Genomic DNA, 18,571 nt, shown 5'->3' with positions numbered 1-18,571 from the left:
CACCAAGTTCATAACCATCTTTGGATTTGGGCAGCATCTGTTCCCTCTGATGAAAATGCCCTGTCCCTAAATGTTTGCATGGTTAGCTCCTTTGGTTTATCTAGATGTTAGCCAAAATATCACCTCCTTAAGAAGCTTATGCTGATGACTAAAAGTAAATTGGTTACAACTTCACAGTCACAGCATTTCACTTTTCCTTTTCAGCTTCTTCCAAAAAAAACTTTTCTTGGAAATATGGTTTTTATTTCTTGTCTTAGTGCCTGTTTATTCCTAGTATTCTACCTCTAGGAAGGTAGTGATTTTAACTTCTATACTGATAACTCTTTCTGCATTTGGGAAAATTAATTTCAGATGAACTTTCTCAGTTTTGATTTTCTTACTCTTTATGCCATTCATCAAGTTATGTACCGATTAAGCAATCTTCTCATGGATGTTTTCACTTCCTGGTTACGAAGGGTATAAGTTACAAGATTCATCAAAGGAAAGATCAGCGTGTGGAAGAGAGAAACCACCTTGTCAGCTGGTAAGGCCCTGAAGGGGCAAGTGTAGATGAAGATGCCAGGCCCAAACATGAGAAATATCACTATGATATGTGTGGTGCATGTGGATAGAGCCTTGTTCTTCCCTTCAGAGGAGAACCCGTGTACACGGCAGAGGATGACCCATAGGAGGCCAGGAGCCCCAGGAAGCACAGCAGTGTCATCAGGCCACTGTTGAAGACCATCAGAAGCTCCACAGCAAAGGTGTCTGTGCAGGCCAGCTTGATGACCTGAGGGACATCACAGAAGAAGTTATCCAGCTGGTTTGGGCCACAGAAGGGCAAGCGGAGGATGAGGGCCACCTGGATTAATTCTCATGTTTCTCATGTTTCAAATACACTGTGCTAAACAGATAATGTTTTCCTTTTCTTCGTTTCCTTACAAATTTATAACAGAAAATACGAAAAATTTAAAATATTTTGTCAAAAACTTTAAAGAACACATAACAAAAGTTTTTCCATAGATTACTAAAATAACTTTACACTATTTCAGCCTGCATGGTCGTTTTTACTTTTCTGCACTACCATGCATAGCAAGGACTGTTGTGTATATCCTATTCTTAAATAGACAGTAATATCTCTATCACAGTCAAATATTATTCAGATCATTGTTTCTCCAATCATCTGTAGTAAGTGATGAAGTTTTCCTTTTCTTTACTCTGATTCATCATGGACCAAACGCTTTTGAAATGAAATTGCATGCTTAAACATTGAGACAATTTCACAGTCCTATAAAATGTTTAATATGTTTACTCTCAATTTTTGTATATAACTTTTTGCAGGTTGGTAACAAACAGTTCACTGAATGGCATTGGTCTATGGACCACATTTTAATTGGCACTCGTTTAAATAATCCCATAGTAATATATACAGATAGTCTTCTTTAATTTTCATACCTGCATAGTACTACATAGTAGGTATTGCTTGTCTTATTAAAACAATATTTAGTGTATGTCTGAGTGACGATTAGCATTTTACCAATAAAATAATGCTGTATTTAATACAGTTATGCCTCTGTCTGTTTTATATCTTTGGGATTGACTACTAGAAATACCATTATTGGATCAACTAAAAAAGGCAGGTGTGTTTTCCTAAATATTTAATGCCCCTTTGTGGACCATTTAACATTCCTTCAGGCATTACCTCATCACAACCTCACCTAGAGTGTGTTTTAAAGCATTTGGGATTTTGCTGTCTGATAGATGAGAAATGCTTTTACCAGATGATGGGTAAAAGTGTCAACTTGCTATAAAATTAACAAGTATTCTCTTATTAGAGTTTCATCACCTTTTGTATAGTTAACAGACGTTTGCATTTCTTTTCCCATTTCTAGGTAGCATGGTTGGTCTTTTTATTCTCTATTTTTAGCAGTTCATTATGTATTAATGTTCCAATACTTTGTCTGCCATAATACATTGAAAATGAATCTGATGTTTCATTTATGTTTTAGCTTTGCTTCTGGTGTTTCTACCATGAAAATTTATTTATGTAATAAATTTTTGAAATCTTCCCCTTACTTCTGTATTTTGAGCTATAGTTAGGAGTGATTTTTTCTCCCAAATCATAGAAAAAATAATGTTTATGATAACTGTGTTTTTGCAATTTTTGTAATTAAATCTGTCCATTTTGAATATTTACAGTTATGGCATGAGAAATGAATGCAATTTTATCTTTTGCTGTGTGTGTATAGCAGTTATCTCAAAATTGCATAATACAAAACCATATTTCCCCATTTTATATTTGAGATGCTTCCTTCATTATATGCTTAATTTCCATGTGCAATTGTTTATTTCTAACTTTTCTATTCTTTTCTTTCAATTCTCTGTAAATGCATTCATTGATGTCACTTATAAAGTTTTATAGTATGTTTTAATGCCCTGTAGAGCTCCTTTTGTATGTGTGCATGCCATTTTTCCAAAAGAATTTAGTAATTGTCTTTTCTAGGTCAAAGAAGACTGGTATTATTTATATTGGTATTGTATTAAATTTATAAATTAACATTAGGAGATGACATCTTCATGATATTGTGTCTTCTTATTCAAGAGCATGGTATATATTTCCATTTATCCCATTATTTTTGCATCTTACAGGAGAATTTAATACCATTTCTCATATAGGTTTTCAACATTTCCTTTAAATTTATGGATTTTTGTTCTCTTTTTGCTTCTCCCATTCATTTGTTAATGTAAAGTCTATTGTCTTTTAAATGTCAATTTTATAGATGATTACTCAAATACATTCTATTACTTGTAACAGCTTTTCCATTAGCTCTCTTTGGTTGTGCTAATACATGGTAAAACTTACTACAAATATGCATGGTTTTATCTTTTCCTCTCCTAGTTTTATACTTCTAATAAGGTTCTCTTGGGTAATCTCATAATTTCAGTTACTAAAGTTTGGAAATATCCTTAAAAATAGTTTTGCATTGCTTCTGAGAAGCATGCCATCAAAAAGGCTTTGCCATGGTACTACAGTACAGTAGACCAAAGCACTCCTGTTGGTTAAGGTCAGAGTCTCAAGAAGACCTCTCTATTAGATGCACAAATATGACAAGGGTGAAAACAAACCCAGTCTGCATTCATGGACATAAAACAGATCCCCATTTAGATTTCCTGTCAGACAAAATCAGAAAATAGAGGAAAACCAAATGATATCCAGGAAATTTTTCAGAGAATAAGGCAAAGGAGACATGAGCAGACCAGTAGAGAAGAAAGAAAATGGGAAAATAATAGATGACAATTGAAACATTCCAGCTTTTGTTCAGAAGAAGAATAGAATACAGATTAACCTGAGTCCTTCAGAACACCATACAGTAGAGACAAAGTGACAAAAGTAGATGTCTCCCAGAAAAGTGAAAATAACAACCAGTACTTATTGAGCACCTGCTCAATAAATTGTCAGATGTTGTTCCAGGTGCTTATAGATATGTACTTCATTCCATATTTACTCTGAGGATCTGAGTATATTTTATAACTCTCATTAAGACTCAGGGTGATGACATATTAACATACTCAAGGTCAGATGGTAAAGTCTGCCACTGTGATGTAAACTCAGACCTCCAAACCCAGCACTCAGTATTCCTTATGGCACACCAATTGCATATAATGTAGTTTCCTCAAATTATTTCTTTTAACTTTATTAGTACAGATTGAGCATGCTATTTTTAAAATTCTTGTTAATACAAATTATTTTGATATGGCTTCCATCTAAATTTTCTTGGCTCTTATTCTGGATTTTGAGACCCTTTTAATTAAAGGGTTGATAATCTATTAACATTGTTTACATACTCAAAGTTTTAAAAGCAGATATTTCATTTTCCATTTCTCTTCCATTCCCTTGGCTTATTCCAGTGAATAAGGTAAAACCTAAAGTCTCAAACATTAATTGACTCTATTATTCATTTCCACAAGTTTTTCTCCAAAAGAGGCATAGGTCTTGTCCTCATTCATTAATAGAGGAACTGAGATACAATGTTTGCAACCCTGCAAGTAAAATAATAGATCCTATTTGTCTCATCTATGTTGTGGTCCAAGTCAAATATGATTCTGTATGCTTCCCCATCCCACCCCATGTATGACCTGTGCTTAAAACAAATTAGCAGTTGTATCTCTAAGTCTGGCAAGACTGATCATACCCCTTAATTTCACTTGCACAAAGATAAAATGCTTGTTGGGCATTTACTCCCCTCATTTTATTGGTTTATATAGTGATGTTATGGCAAAAAAATCAATATTCATTCGTAGCAAACTATTTCTAAAACCAACCTTAGCAGTCATTGAATTCTGGTCATACTTAATTGATATCCACTCAACATAACATTTACTGCAGGACATTATCAAATCCATGTTCAACATTTGGGAGCACAAAAATTCATCTTTAGAATATCTGACTTTTGTTAGATATAAACATTTAATTGTTTATTCTTTTCCCTAAGAAAGAGTTCTAAGAAAGAATACATTTTCTCCCATTATCTTGTAAGAGTCTCTAAAAAAAAAAAGAGGTAAATGTGGAAGCACATAGTATAGTACCCTGCACACTGTAGAAATGATAGAATTTTGTGGTTGACTATGGTATTGATAAATAAATATCTTTAGTTCAAAAGACAAAGAAAATGGAAAGTTTTTGGTATGTAAAAATATTTTGTACTTAACATTTCTGTATCCCTCTTTTGTAATAATAAGAATTTATCTGATTTATCTTAAATACCTAATTTCTAGAGTAGATTACACAGTTTTAATAGTGCAGTAAACTCCAGAAAAAATCTTGTAGTCTCAGATATAGTAAAGATGCAAAGGATCCTAGAATCATGAACAATTTTGCCCACATTCCAATTATACAGAAGAGGAAAATAAAACCTAGGGGTAGGGAAATTTTTTCAAGGTAGTGCTAGTTAGAAGCAGAATATAGGTTTTTCACCTACATGTATAGATATTTATTTTCTAAACAATAGCACACTATTTTGGTGCCATGATACTACATCATTTTTGTAATCAACAGCCGCATTTGTAATTAATAATGCTCTAAAGGATCTGAGTCATTTCCTCCAGTTTAATTACAGTATTTGATTTAAGGACTCCACGAAACAGTGGTCCTTCAACATATTTGATGTAGTTAGTTACTGGAATTTTTAGACAATAGAAATCATCTAGTCAAATCCATTTATTTACAGATGATGAAATTGAAGACTAGGGAATAGAACAGCTTTCCCAAGTTCATAGAACTATTGTTGATGACAGAATCAAGCTTAGAAGAGCACCTCTCTCTTTCTCTTTCTCGATCTGTCTCACTCTCTCTCTCTCTCCCCCACTGAATAAGGCTAGGGGGCCAGGTCATCTTTGAGGGAAATTTGCTCATTGTCATTCTGAGTGCACACAGTTTTAAAGCAAAAACCTGAGCTACTGGGGTCTGTAACCACTAATAATTAACCAATTGTCTGGCATTGTCAAATTTTCATATTTTTTGTAGCATTGCCCTATAATGATGTTGGAGATGAAACCATGTCCTCCCCACTCAAAAAATGGATTCATACCTATTGTTATGTGGGTATGAACCCATTTTTAATTTGAAACTTTGAAGATCTTATTAGTTAAGATGTTCCCAAACTGAATGATTGTTGAAATTCTTATAAGCAAATGATATCAGTCGCAAAGAGAAGAAGCTGTGGGTAATGAACACAAACTGAATTTAATGCCACCTGGGAGAGAAGGAAGAATTTCTGTCTTTACTTCCACCAGCCAGTTTCTCCTAGAGAAATCATTGAAACCGTTACTGGGGTCCCCAACTTTCAGCCTGCCCTACGGAATTTAGACTTGTCAATTCCTATGGTCACCTGAGCTAATTCTTGTAATGAATCTATTAATATTTACAAATACATATTTATTTATGTGTCAATTTACATGAATTAATATGTAAGCAAATTCTCAAATAAGAAGGCACATGGTGAACACAGTATGTATCCTGCTTGGTCTACTTCTTTGAAGAACACTGTACTAATACACTTAGGTATAAATGAAGATAAATATATAAAGGACAGATAGATAAGTAGTTTGGGAAGAGTTAAATAGAAATATAGATCAGTCAAAATGAATTAATGGCTAGTTAAGTAGGTAAGTGGGTAAATGGCTGAAAGGTTAGATGGTAATAATATTAGACAAATATTGACCATCCATAAGAAAATGACTATGTAGTTTTATATATTAACTCCACAGTATGTGTTCTGCATCTCTAACTGATGTCAACTATGCATTGCAACTTTGTTACATGCTTAAATTGTTTAAAAAGTTATTGGATTTAATACAGTTGAAAATGTATTGTCTTAAATGCACTTTTTATGGTGCAGTGCAGTCCGTTCAATTTATAAATGTGTTCAAAGTTCAGTGAAGAGATCTACTAATGAATTAATGTCAGTGAAAAAAGTTTAAAAGTCCTTTGTTTATTCATATAACTCTCTGATTATTATAAAAAAGTTTAATGAACATACTCAGGAGTAAATGCATAATTAGAGAGATGTCAAATATTTAATATTGTCACAAATAATAAAATGTGAACATGTTCCAAATCAAAATTGAAATTTTTCTCAGACTGGATGTCCCTTCACCACAAAGCCATCAGTACGTTATTGGGCTCTTGGCATTAAATTCTCTTCAGTCATATCTCTCTCTGAGCAGCAAAAACATAGCCACAGTTCAAGAACTACTTTCCTCTGCTCATCCCAGAAGCTGAAAGGAAATTGGTAAAGTGGCATTGCATCTCATGATGAACCTGCAGATCCATGAAGATTCACATTAGGAAATGACAAAAGAAAGGTTTTGTTTGACATGCCAGTTAAATGACCATTTATCATTTTGTCCCCCTCTTCCTCCAGAACACCTAGTGAGCAAAGTGATGAAACAATTTCTTTCTCAAAAAATTCAACAGTTTTGGACCCAAGGCATAGTACAGTTGTATTATGCATCACCTTTCAAGGTCTAATTTAAGCCCTCTCCCTTCAAAAGATTCTTCTTTAATTCTTGATTTGATCTCTCATTACTTGTTTCAGAGCTAATATTTCCTGCATCATCCATTTTAAGCATTGCTTTATATTGTTATCTATCCATTTCCTAAGTCTATGTCTTTTCTCCTTATGATTTGAAAGCGTTTTGAGACAAACTTTGTCCTTACCTATTTTTGTCATTGTTGTTACTTTGTTTGCTAATTTGTTTATGTGATTTTAGTATCTGCCCAGCCCCTTAAGTTAAGGCACAGTTAGGTGTAGTGATACAGTCCACTTTTTGAATAATTTTTTTCTAAGTAATGTACTTTTGTGTTCCCCTCTCTAATAGTCCACTCTTCTTTGACAATAGAATATCACAGATATCACAGAAATATTCATGTAAAGATTATTTCAGAGATAAATATCCTGTCAAATTCTGCCATTAACTGTCTATGGGACCTTGTGCAAATCTGTGATTGGATCCACTCTGAAGTCCTTTAAATGTCTATCATTCTACTTTCAGGATTTCTGATTACCATTATGTGGTCTTATGGGGGCTCACATTTAAACCTCCTTAGAGAAGATTTCTAGGTGGGGAATTGAGAAAGTCAGGGATAATTCATTGGGTGCATTTAAAATGATGGTGAAGAGCTAAGGAAGAGGGAAGCTGGTTTGATTTCCATCAAACCTGAAAAACCATGACAATAATTGGAACCACACCTTGGGTCTGTGGTACTTGGAAACTGAGACCCAAGGCCTTTACCTACTAGGCTTATACAGAAAGAAAAGATACAGAGAGATAGCTTTTATTATCTTTCCCAGGGTAATAAGTCCAATGATCCATTATTTCTTAGAACAGAAATAAACAAACTATCTAGAAAGATATATTAACACATTCTGTGTCCTGGCAATGAGAAATAAGGTAGGTGAGTAGGAAACAAAGGAGACACCATGATTCTGTAAACTTAGAGTCTATAGGAGAAAGGACTCTGACTCTATGTCCCTCAAATCATCCTGGAGACCCACAGGGATAATTGCCACATGCCCATTGTGTTGGTTTGAAAGGATGCGTGTATCCTAGAAAAGCCATGCTTTAATCATAATCCCATTTTGTAAAGACATCTGTCTCTTCTAATCCCTATTCAATACCGTATGTTTGAATCTGTAGTTAGAGCATCTCCCTGGAGATGTAACACATCAAGAGTGGTTGTTAAGCTGGATTAGGTGACAACATGTCTCCACCCATTTGGGTGGGTCTTCATTAGTTTACTGGAGTCTTATATAGAGAAACCATTTTGGAGAATGCAAGAGACTTGGAGAGCAGAGAATGCTGCAGCACCATGAAGCAGAGAGTCCATCAGCCAGCGCTTCGGAGATGAAGAAGGAAAATGCGTCCCAGGGAGCTTCATGAAACAGGAAGCCAGGAGAGAAAGCTAGCAAATGACGCTGTGCTTGCCATGTGCCCTTCCAGCTGAGGGAGAAACTGCTACTGTGTTCACCATGTGCCTTTTCAGATGAAAGAGAGACCCTGAACTTCATCCTCCTTCTTGAGCCAGGGAATCTTTCCCTGGATACCTTTGATTGGACATTTCTATAGACTTGTTTTAATTGGACATTTTCTCGGTCTTAGAACTGTAAACTAGCAACTTATTAAATTCCCCTTTTTAAAAGCCATTCTGTTTTTGGTATATTGCATTCTGGCAGGTAGCAAACTAGAACACCCATTCAATGACACTGAGAGGAAATGCCCTGTGAAAATTTCAAGGAGGCAGGACAACAAAATTCTACAAGATGGAAATTAAACTATATTAACATTTAATACTCAATATTTATCACACTCTGCCTTAATAAATGCTTATGGTGTATTACTGTTCTAGTTTGTTAGCTGCTGGAATACAGTATACCAGAAACAGAATGGCTTTTTAAAAAGGGGAATTTAATAAATTGCTAATTTACAGTTCTAAGGCTGAGAAAATGTCTCAATTAAAGTAAATCTATAGAAATGTCCAATCTACGGCATCCAGGGAGAGATACCTTGGTTCAGGAAGGCTGATGAAGTTGAGGGCTTCTCTCTCAAATGAGAAGGCACATGGTGAACGCATTCAGAGCTTCTCTCTCAGCTGTAAGGGCACATGGCGAACAGGGCGTCATCTGCTAGCTTTCTCTCCTGGCTTCCTGTTTCATGAAGCTCCCTGGGAGGCGTTTTCCTTCTTCATCTCCAAAGGTCATTGGCTGATGGGCTCTCTGCTTCTTGGTGCTGCAGTATTCTTTGCTCTCTCTGAATCGCTCTCTGAATATCCTTATTCTCCAAAACATTTCCTCTTTTATAGGACTTGAGTAAACCAATCGAGACCCACCCAAATGGGTGGAGACATGTTATCACCAAATCCAGTTTAACAACCACTCTTGACTAAATCACATCATCCAGGGAGATGATATGAGTACAGTTTCAAACATACAGTATTGAATAGGGATTCTTCTACCTTGATGAACGGGATTTTGATTAAAACATGGCTTTTCTAGGAGGCATATATTCTTTTAAACCAGCATGATTACCAATACTCAAAGCAATTCTGTAAAGTACATTAATATTGTTAACATTGATATATTAGAATTTCAGAAATTGAGGCAGAAAAAGTATAGGTAACTTGACTAAGATTACAGCATCACAGCACTAATAAATTGTGCAGTCAAGATTCAATCCAATCTTCTCTTTACTTCTTTCTTCTTTCCTTCCTCCCTTCTTCCCTTCCTTCCTTCCACTTTCTATTTGCAATATGTTTTAAATAATACATTCCCATGTTTCAAAATCAGAATAATATTAAAAGATGTACAATAAAATGTATGCTTGGCATCTCTGCTCCCATCTGCCCCATTCTCCTAGCATGAGTACACACATACACACATGGACAATTATAACTAAAACTATGGTATTAACCTTTGTGACAATTACTGTGTCTTGTTTAATAAAACATAAGAAGATTAAAATATATATTTATACACTTATTTCTCTATTATTTGAAAATATTCTTTTTGCATTTCTTACCAATCTTTCAGGGAGCTATTTCCATATCAATACAGTGAATTTGCTCAATTTTTTATAGCTGCATATTACCCCATTACACGGTTGTATCATAATGCATTTATTTGCCTCTTATTTATAGATAATAGAGTTATCTACATTTTTATTCTATTAGAAAAGTGCTACAACAAATAACATTGAATATACATAATTTCTTTTATGTGTAGTCATATTTGTACAATAAATTCCCAGCAGCAAGATCATTTCAGAAAGTATATGCATTGAAAAATGTCTTTTAAGGGAGTTGTACTCATGAGTACCTCCTCAAGCAATATATGAACACGCTTGTTTACTCATAATTCCATGAAAGAAAAATCAATCCTTTACATGCCAATCTAATAGTTAATAAATTATGTTTCAATGTAGCATCCTTATGCATTCCTTTTCTTATGAATCCTCAAGGCCCACACTTTTGACCAGAGCTGTCCTTTTAAAATGGAAATCTGATCATGCAACCATTGTATTTACAACCTTTCTACATTTACCTCTCTTTAATTAGTATGCCACCTTTAATCATTCAATAAATATGCATTAAGTGTCTTTGTGTGCAAACATCCTGTTCTTTGTTTGGAGTGGAAGATGAATATGATAGAAGTAGTTCAACCTCATGAAATTATATCCAAGAAGGAGAAATAAAGACATTCCATAAATAATAACATAATTTTAAATCATTATTGCACAGGGAACTTGAGGGATAATATAGAATAACAAAAGAACATATAATGTTGAGACATTTTGAATTGATATGATCATTGGAAAACTCTTTGGAGAAATATACATAAAAATTAGTTTCAAGGAACAAGTGGGAACTAGGAAAGTTGGGCAGGTGCAGGCAGAAAGAATTTTTAAGCAAATAAAATAGCATGTGCAAAGGCCCTAAGGCAGATTGGAGCCTGATGTGTTGGGGAAAAAAGTAAGGTAGTGCCCAAGGGGGAGAGTTATACAAAATGGAGCTAAGGAGGTGAGCACAAGCCCGGTGATGCATGTACTACTGTATATTGTAATAACTTGTTGTGTGTTTCCAACCCCATTATTGTTTTTTTTTGTGATTCATAGAATGATGTTTATCAAATTGCAACTTTTAGTAATGAATATATAAAAATAAATAAATATATGATCTTCTTCAATTTAATTAGATAAGCAATGTCAAAACTAAGATCTACTCAGAATGCTTCATTCTTGGAGAAAAAATTGCTGAGCAGTTTTTCTGCCTCGTCTCATATAAGCTGCTGAAAGGCAATATTCCAGTAATGGATTAGCTTTTACAATGGAGATTTATTAGTTACAAATTCAGTGTTTTAAGGCCATAAAAATAATGCTCAAATTATGGCATCAACAGGATGAAATCTCTGATGACAGGCTGCTGACACCCAGGATTCCTCTGTCACATGAGAAGTCTCATGGTTGATGTCTGCTGGTCCTTCACTCCCAAATTTCATTGCTTTCGGCTCTGGTTCCAGTGGCTTGCACTGTTGGGTCTTCTCTTAGCTTCTCTTGGGCTTTTCTCTCTAAGCATTTCCAGCTTTTTCTGTCCTTTATCCTCTCATAAAGTAGTTGAATAAAAGGATTAAGACCTACCTTGAATGGGGTGGGTCACATCTCAAATCAAAAAAGCCTAGCCAAAAGGTCCCACCCACAACAGGTCTGCACCCACAGGAATGGAGTAAAAGAAACATGCATTTTTCTGAGTACACAACAGCTGCAACGCAGCATATTCCACCTTCTGGACCCCCAAAAGACATGTTTTTTTCCTGTGAAAAATACATTCATTCAATCAGAATGTCACAAAAACCTTAAATCAATTCAGTAACACTATCAGGTATAAAGTCTCATCAAAATTAGTTACAAGCATGGACTGTCCTAAAGTAAAATTTTCCTCTGGCTGTGAAATTATGAAACTTAGAGCAAAGTTATCTGCTTCCAATATACAAAGGAGGGAATCATAAAATGAACATTTCCAATCCCATAGGAAAAAACTGGTAGGAAAACAGGGGTCACAAGACTCAAATGGTCCCAAAAATCTACAAGTCATATTTCATTAGATTTTCTGGTCTGAAGTCATCTATAGAATGATGTTTTATTCTGAAATCTTGGGAAAGCAGAAGTCCCACCCTTTCCAATTGGTGAGGGCTCCAATATCTCTAAGCATTGGGGAGGTAGCTATGCTCTCAGCTCCATCCTCTGTAAGCATCTGAGTGGCAGCTGGATGCTCTGCCATCTCTGGGGCATAGTGTCCATCCCCTCTGCACAGTGACGTGACAGCCAATCTTTCCCCAAACCCCAGCAACTGGCTGGGGCAGGAGCACTCTTCCTGAACAATGGGGTGGCCAAGCCCACATCAATCCTCCAGGCATCTGAGAATGCTGGACTGCTAACACTCTTCATGAACAAAAGGGTAGAAAGCCTGCCCTCTGCAACATTTGGGGTAAACTCACCCTCTCCTCATATGTGGGTCATCCTCTCTGTCTGAGGTGTCCTGGCTCCAGACCTCAGTTTCCATAGCTCTGCCTTTGAAGCCATTTCCTTTCATCTGTCCCTTTTCTGACCCTTTTATACCTGACTGGCAGTGGCTCCATTCATATATAACTCACACAAAAAATTCATTGGTTTTGCATGCACACAGGGGTCCCAACATTCAGAATGTAGGAATTCCACAAATCCATACTGTATAACTGCATTTCCAATTCTGACTTGTGCTGAAATGGATGTTTCCATGTTCAGTTAAATCCTCACATGGGATATTATTCTTTGGGGCTTCCTTTCTGCAAGCTCGGAATTTTCCAAAACATCAATTTCTGGCTTCTGTGTACTCAAGAGTTCATTTCTCTGCTTAACCCTTTCCTCTTGCATTTTACTAGAAGCAATAAGGAGAAGCCAGGTGACACTTTCCACATTTAATCTGGAAATCTCTTCAGCCAAAAATACAACCTCATCACTGTCAAATTCTGCCCTCCTTCCAACACCAGAACTCACTTTTGCCAAGTTTTCTGCCACTTTAAAACAAAGGTTGCCTTTCTTCCAGCTTGTAATGACACATTCATCATTTTTGTCTGAAGCCTCATCAGAAGTAAAGTTACTGTCATTAATTCTACCAAGAGTTTCTTCAAAGCATTGTAAACTTTTTCTAACAGGTTCCTCACAATTCTTCCACAATCTTTCCCTTATCCATTTCTAAAACTGTTACAGCATTTTTGGTATCTGAAAATTCCAGATACCAAAACCCCACTTCTTTACCAAAATCTGTTTTGGTTTTCTAAAGCTGTCAGAATACCATATATGAGAAATGGATTGCCTTTTACAGTGGGGTATATTAGCTATCAGATTTAGAGTTCTAAGGTCATCAAAATCTCCAAATTAAGGCATTAACAGAATGAGACTTTCTATGAAGCCAGGCTGCTGACATCAAGGACTCCTCTGTCACATGGGAAGCCACATGGCTGGTGTCTGCTGGTCCTTTGCTCCTGGATTTCACTGGTTTTAGCTCTGGTTCCAATGGCTTCCTCTGTGGCTCCTCTCTTAATTTCTTAGAGACTTTTCTCCCGAAGCTCTCCCAGGTCTTTCTATTCATTATACTCTCATAAAGTACTCGAGTAAAAGAATCATGATCCATCTTGAATGGGGTGAGCATATCTCAAATCAAAATAAACTAACCAAAAGGTCCCATCCACAACAGGTCTGCACCCTCAAGAAAGGATTGAAAGAACATGGCCTGTTCTGGGTTACATGGCTTCAAACCAGCACATTCTTGATCCCCATTCAGGAAGGTATTCTCTGTCACCTTCATGTAAAGGCTTCCAGCAATTGCCACCATCTTTCTAATGGAAATGGACTATTTTTCACGCAGAGAGAAGGCATCTATAAGCCTGTAGGGTCACTTCAAGGTATGGCAGCAGGAAGGATTCTGGGAAATAGCTTCCAGGTGCAAGGAAATGGAGAGAGAAAAAAATAAGAGGGAAAAGGGAATTTGCTTCTAAAAATTGCTAACTGCATCATTCAACTATTCATGTAATCTAAAGTTTAGTATATTGGTCAAGTGAACAAATTCATTGACAATGACTAGAAAGAGACAGAAAGAACCAGGAAAATGTTTGTTCAGTACCTAACATGTAATCTTAAAATGCAGACTTTATGTTCAATATCTTTTAATTCATCATAGAGATGAGAAAGAAAACAAAATGCCTTTCCATCAAATCACCTGAGATGACTGCAAATATTCCTCACAGCAGAGACTGGATAAAATTTGACCCATTGCTATGAGTGCCCACAATTACTCAATGGCTCCCCATAACTTCTACAATATAGCTACTTTACAATAGCATCCCAAGCTCTGACCACTTCCAATCAGCAAGCTTCTCCTCCCAGTACTACTCACTTGAGATGTAGTGCTCCAGAAATTGTAATCCACATGTTGTGTGTGAAATTACTAGCCTTTTTCATCTTTCCCTTCTTTTTTCCAGGCTGTTCCTATCCTCCCTTTTTTCCAGACTTGTCATCAAGTCTCAAATTCAGCATTACCTCTGAAAAGCTGTCTTTTACTCTGCCAGGCACATTTGGACACTCCCTTTCCTGGGTCCTAAGTTCTCATATTATCATAGGCAAAACACCTTCTTAGTAATTATGACACTGCATTGCAATCGACTTTCTTTTTACTAGAATATGGCTTCTTTAAGGGTTGGAATAACATCTTATTATTTTTGTTTCATTAAGCAAAGCCCAGTTCCTGATACATAAAAAGGGCCTTTAAACATTTCCTGGATTATCTTTACTGAGAAAGAAGACTAATATGTCACCTGTTGTCAAAGGCAAAAAAATCCTCTTTACTGTAATGTCACCTCCTCCCTACTGACTAATGCTGAACTACTCCAACAAGAGGCAAATCCTTTCTTCCTATAATCAGAGGCACCATTGGAAGAGTATAGCCTTTCAATGTATAGTGAAATGCAAATGTAAAGATTTCTGATGGAATGCAGTCGAGGGAGGGAGAACAGGGCAGAGGGTGAGAGGAGCATAAAAAAGATACAAATAATAGGTAGATTATACACCAACTTGGCTGAAAGCCCCATATAGGAATTATTTATGGGAACATCAATATTCCCTCATGATTTCAGCAATGCTGACAGCGAGCCATCAAAAGTTGGGAACTAGAGTGGATTATGACAGTGTGAGGGTTGGAGCTGGAGGGCAAGTTATAGGTACAGTGATAGAAATACGTTTTAAATCCTTTATCAAGGATCACAACCTGTGGTTATATACATGAAAGGAGTGGTTTGGTGTAAGACAAAACAGAGATATGAGGTCTATGGTGTTAGCCATTGTAGAAACTTGTTTAAGAAGCTGCTATGTATCAACTGAAAAGATAACACTTAAGTCACCTTTAATTTCCTGGTTAATACACTTTTACATAAATCTGGTATTATAAGAATTTAATACTTTTCCATTTCTATTTTTGGGATGGATAAAAGATAGAGAAAAATACTTTGTGATTTTTAAACATATATTTTATTTTAAAATGTTACTGTGTTAGATAAAAGGCCATGACATATGACTGTTATACAGTTATTATTTTTCCTCTATCACACAGTCTTGGAATATCTTTCAACTTAAAATAAATAAGACTCTCCTCAAATATAATATTCCTTGTAAAAAAGATACAGGCATACAAAGGACAACATTAACTACAGAAATGAACCAAAGATAAATAAAAATAGTCTCAGATACAATATTCCAATATTACTTATTAGTTAAATTGACACCTCACATTACAGTATTAAAACTATGCCCTTTAAGCCCAAGGAAACACTTCATTTCCATTCCAGTACCTTCCAATTTTACACATCTTTAATACAATAATAATAACAACAATATTATTGCCTAGTATTCATTAAGCCCTTAATGAGAGCTAAACACTAATAAATATGCTAAATGTGTTTTGTTTCATTTTCAAATCATCTGTATTGGTTAAATACGAATACCACATTTTATAGATGAGTAAACTAAGACTTAGGAAAATTAAAAAACATGTTCAATGTTGCACATGAGTTGGTAAAATTAGAATTCATACCTAAAAGAGCTTGAGTCTTGTACTTCATTGTGGAAGGATGTTGAGACCTTAAATGTCCAAGATAATTATAAGCCACTATTAATGGCATTTATCTGTTTACAAGGATAGGACTTGTGTTGTTCTCATGGTTTTCACAAACTGAATCCATGATGACAAATTGCATACAAAACTATTTTCATATACCTCGGCCAATTGAAGGAGAAGCAGTCCATCAGTATATTGTTTTCATTAGAAATCTCAAAGTATCAGGCAATCTATCCAGTTTTGCCACCCACCATGCTAACAACAGCAAATTAGAGAGTATATTTTTTCTTAGAGACAACCTAAAATTAGAGTAGCAAATTTTACATGCTGATAGTTAGACTTGAATGCAGTTATTCTTCAAAGGAATATTACTTAAAAATAAGATACATTTTAGATAAAAGTTCACCTAATGGGAAGGGAAATGGAGGTGATTTCTAGAACCCATTCTATCCGCTTTACATAAAATAGGCAAAAAAACCAATTATCTAAATTTTATCATCCTCATATCACAGGTAAAATGGACATAGAGAGAGTGGGCCACAATGGCTCAGCAGGCAGAGCTCTTCCCTGTCATGCTGGAGAACCAGGTTTGACTCCCGGTGCCTGCCCATGAAAAAAAAAGAAGAAAAGAAAAAAGATATAGAGATATAGAGAGATAAATGAATCTCCTAGGCTAATGCAATTAGGAAGTGACAGTCAATATTGATTCCCAGGTTTTGCATATTGAGAGTAATGTTCTTTCCCCCTACTCAGCCTTGAATCAGCTCTATGAATTCTCTGGAACTTACATACTTCAGCTCTTAAGGAATTAGATTTGCCAGCTAATTTCCAAAGACTATCTTGTTCTAATATCTCATGGCTTAAAGCATATTCTTCAGAGCTTTTATGTTTTATGTTATTGAAGAAACCTTAAGTAGGTTGCACATGAGGAAAAAACTGAAATTTTTGGAAAGTAGAAATAAGTAGTCTCTGTATTTCAGCTACTGTACATGTGTATTTCAAATTGACAAGGCTTGCAAACACTAAGTTTTAGGCTGTATGTTTCATGTCTCTCAAACTTGGCTTATTTTTTTCATGAGTTTAGACTAAACAAATGATCTGAAAGGCAATTTCTATTTAACTTTCTATTACACCGTGAGCAAAGTTGGTGATACTACACCTCAGATAGGAAATCTCTGTACATTGCACTGGATATGTGGCGCAATTTTCCCAAGATTGAAGTATTAGCAATTTAGTTTCTTTCTCATGGCTGTCTTTACTTCCTGGTTTCTTAAACTGTAGATCAGTGGGTTCAGAAAGGGGGCAAAAATGGTATAGAAAACAGAGAGAACTTTGTCCACCAGGAAGTTTGTGGAAGGCCACACATAGATGAAGATGCAGGGCCCAAAGAACATTAACACAACTATAAAGTGTGCAGTGCAGGTAGAAAGAGCCTTGGACGAACCTGCAGAGGAGTGCTTCTTGACAGTGGTAAGAATAATGATGTAAGAGGTGAGCAAAAGCAGAAAACTTATAAGAGCAATCACACCACTGGTTGAAATCATGAAGATCCCAAGAATATATGTATCTATACAAGCCAGCTGGATGACCAAAGGAAGGTCACAGAAAAAACTGTCCACAACATTGGGACCACAGAAGGGCAAGTAGAGAGTAAAAGCTAACTGACTTGTTGTATGCAGGAAGCCCACTGTCCAAGAAGTAACCACAAGTCCAACACACACTCTTTGATTCATAATTATTGAATAATGGAGTGGTTTGCATATGGCAATATACCTGTCAAAAGACATAGAGATAAGCAGCGTGATCTCAGTCCCAGTGAAGAGGTGCAAAAAGAAGATCTGAGAAATGCAGCCCTCAAAGGAGATGGTGTTGCGCTGAGAAAGGAAGCCCATAATCATCTTTGGAGTGGCAAAGGAAGAGAGGCACATGTCAATGACAGACAGATTGCTGAGCAGGAGATACATGGGGGAATGAAGATGTGGGGTTGATATGACTGTGAGCAAAATCAGGCAGTTGCCTAACATGGTTATTAAATACAGAATGGAGAACACCACGAAAAAGAAAATCTGGAGCTCAGTGGAATCAGTGAGTCCAAGTAATACGAATTCAGAAACTCTGGAATTGTTGAACCCCTCCATCTGCTATCTAACCTTAAAAGGAACAAAATGACAGAACTGGGAAAATGTGATACCGATGCAACTACATATGAGTTTTCTCAGTTCACTAGGGCATTGACAACTTTGAACATAGATTACCAACAATAAGCCTCTCAGTAGAGATTTTTCTTTTGGAACCGCTTTTTTTTTTCTTAAAGAAAGGGTGAATAAAAACAATTGTTATAGGGTACCTCTTCAAAAGACAACTTCTTGTTCTGACCAGTTTCGATGAATTTTT

The 18,571-nt window shown here is 35.9% G+C and overlaps 1 pseudogene; it reads right to left on the bottom strand.

The window, feature by feature from the left end:
* Positions 1–395: 395 nt before the first annotated feature.
* On the bottom strand, positions 396–18,315 carry LOC143655345 (olfactory receptor 4N2-like; annotated as a pseudogene).
* Positions 18,316–18,571: the final 256 nt, after the last annotated feature.

The sequence above is a fragment of the Tamandua tetradactyla genome, chromosome 14, assembly GCF_023851605.1.
Source record: "Tamandua tetradactyla isolate mTamTet1 chromosome 14, mTamTet1.pri, whole genome shotgun sequence".
NCBI classification, from domain to species: Eukaryota; Metazoa; Chordata; class Mammalia; order Pilosa; family Myrmecophagidae; genus Tamandua; species Tamandua tetradactyla.
The sequence above is the reverse complement of the archived record's forward strand: the minus strand, read 5'-3'. Positions and strand labels throughout refer to the sequence as shown.